Source organism: Semicossyphus pulcher, unplaced genomic scaffold (genome assembly GCF_022749685.1).
Source record: "Semicossyphus pulcher isolate SPU_LCO1_2020_fin unplaced genomic scaffold, fSemPul1.0.p SCAF_10, whole genome shotgun sequence".
Classification (NCBI taxonomy): Eukaryota; Metazoa; Chordata; class Actinopteri; order Labriformes; family Labridae; genus Semicossyphus; species Semicossyphus pulcher.
The window spans coordinates 21,449,524-21,452,500 of record NW_027211604.1 but is presented as its reverse complement, the minus strand read 5'-3'; positions in this window follow the sequence as shown (position 1 = coordinate 21,452,500).

Genomic DNA, 2,977 nt, shown 5'->3' with positions numbered 1-2,977 from the left:
ATCACAAATAGCCTTTACAGCAGTCACTTCACATGATCACACATAAGAAACATAAGGAACATATAATTACCAACTAACAGCCAAATTACACATTTAAAATAGACCAAACATCATCAACTGATTTCCAATTCTTCCAAATATACATGACACATAAAGGATAAATATTCAGTTAAGTTGCTGGTGTGAGCTTAAAAATACAAAAGTAAAACAACAAGGGTTCAAAATTTTTAAGAGAGAGAGTTTTTAAGCCATATTACTTGAAAAATATGTTTTATTAGCTCATGTCCAGTCTTAGTATAATTTCAACCGTATGGGATTTTAGCTATACTTTAAACCAACTCTGAAAGGATGTGGAAATCTGCCAGCGTGTCTGTGTTCAAGTTCAACTCCCATTTTTAAGGTATTGTAAAGAGAAATCTAGTCCCTCCATTAATTAAAGAAATATACTGTGTTAAAGAACAACACAAGCAGTTTAAATGTATCTGTTTATAAGATTTGAATGTAATGATGTAAATGGTTATGAAAAAGTCTCTCCTTCCAACTCCGTGCACTCACAAACCGGACCCACAAAGGCCCCCCGAGCTCGTCCTGCTTACGGGGCAAATCCACCATTTAGCGGCTTTCAGCTGTGATTTGCTGACCAGCTGCTGACTTGTGTTTTCATCCCGGTGGCCCTTTGCCATTTCACTGGTGATTACACTGCTAAAGAGCTCCAGAGAGCCGGACAATGCCAGAGAGCTTTACATGTCACCAGTGTCATCGGCCGCAAAGAATGGGACGTCGCCATTGAACCAAATATCAGCCTGTTTACAGTGAGGGGCCAGGGGTAGGGTGTGTGTGCATGAGGGTGTGTGTGGGTATGTCTACACTTCAATACCTACAGGAGGATGTGAATGTTAAGGCTTTGGTCTGTGTTTGTGCGAAGATTATGTTGTTTAAGGGTGTGTGACTGTAACTTAGACATGAGAAGAGGGTTTGTAGCTTACCGAGCTTACTTTCAGACATGTTTGTGTGTATCTGAGCACAGGAGACAGTTATAAAAACAAACTGCTCAACAGACAATGCATGGCCTGTCATCAGGCCAAATCCACTATTGTGTTATTTAAGTGCTACTGCAACAGACACACAGTGCATTTATGTGTTTTAAAGAGAGGTTTTAACAGAGGTCAGATGTGTCGTATCATATCTATGATACAGGAAATGTGATCTATCCAAAGAAAGTTTTCCAAAAAGGAACCTTACAATTAGCTAAAAAACCAGCCTGAAAAAACAAGACATTTCACCAGAATGCTAACCCCAAATCCTTCTATACATCCTTTATGAGCTGGGCACTTTGGGTACAGCACTTCTTTAGCTTGGGTCCTGCTTCACAGGGAAGGAGAGGACTCCAAACATGACTTTCCTTCCACTGGCGTACCACAGGGTTCTGTGCTCGGTCCTCTTATCTTTTGAGCAGTTAATTTCCTTTGTCCCATTATCTGCCCAAGCCTTTGTTGTAACATTGCAATGCTGATGATACAAAGAGAGTCCGACCACAACCATCTCTACTATGAGTTTAAACAGACTTTCAACCAGTGACAAAAACAAAATACTGGACATTTTCTGGAATATGTATATGTAAAAATATATGCTGTTTTTAATGAATATAAAGTGTTTTGTTGATTAACCCCTCTTAAATATTTTGAGTGTCTTTTAGTTCACATGCACTTGTAGTTCAAATAGTGTAGCTAACATCCATTTTTTTCCTCCTTTTTATTAGTTAAATGAAGAATTACAAAACTGTTTTAAGATAAAGATTAAAACGTACCAGCTTTTACCCAGCACTGGTTCCCACATCTGATCATTGTGTCTCGTTACAATGTGTTCAGGCATAAATCTGACATTTGACTGTTTGCTTTTCTCACATGGAGGACTGAAAGGCTGGCGGTCATGTGACTCAAATGTGAGTAATAGCCAGAGCCTTTACAGCAGCTGAGGAGAACGGCTGGTCCAGTCTTGCCCACCACACCCCATTCAAACAGTGGGATTTCAGGGGTTGTGGTGCTGCTGCAGGTGACAGGATCTCACTATCAGAGACTTTTTGTGTTGTACTGCACTGAATTTTGTTTAGTCAAGTATTTATTTTACAAATTGTGGTGATTCACGGGTGAACAAAAACTCAGGTGTCACACAAAATTTGAGCTTAAATTAACCAAATGTCTTCTGAATGTATTTTACATTCTGAACAAATTCTATTTGTTGGGTTTATTAATTGTGATGACAAGGTATTAATATTCAATCAGGAGTTTCTTTGATTATTAGACTACCAAAGCACTGGGTCAATTTCTTTGTAGCATGTTATATTTGCAGACCACGGTAAAAAATAAAATCAGTAATAAAAGAAGAGTGCTACTATTGAGGGCTGGTCAATAGTTTATACAAGTCAGGAACGCCCATCGGAGTAGCACAGGTAAGAGGAGGAGGAGTGAAATGTGTGATTGCTGAACATAACTGGGACTTTCATGTGAAACTTTTTTTCAATCTTTCACCATTCATTCACAAAAATCACATAAATGCCTCTTGACACACCTGTCATTCAAACACAGAGGAATAGTAACCAATGCTGCACCCTTCATAATAATGCAACCCTACAGTATGTGTGAGAAACTTCATACAGTACACATCGCGGTCAGTACTGACTGACTGCATATTAAAGGCTTTAGTCATGAACACACGTGGAATGCTGCAGGCCGTGTGAAGCAGCTAAAGTATTCCTCAACTATGGCAGGAGGGAAGCTCCTGTACTGCTCCTGTGCTTCTGACACTTGAAGTCACAACTGTTTTTTTGGCACACTGTGTTGGACTTTATATTTGACACAGGATAGGAACAGGTTTAGAAGTTGTTTAACTTTACCAGAAGAGTAAATCCAGGTTGCTGCAGCTTGTTTTAAATGTCATTTATGATAGTTTTACACTGGAGATCTGTTATTTTTTGTTT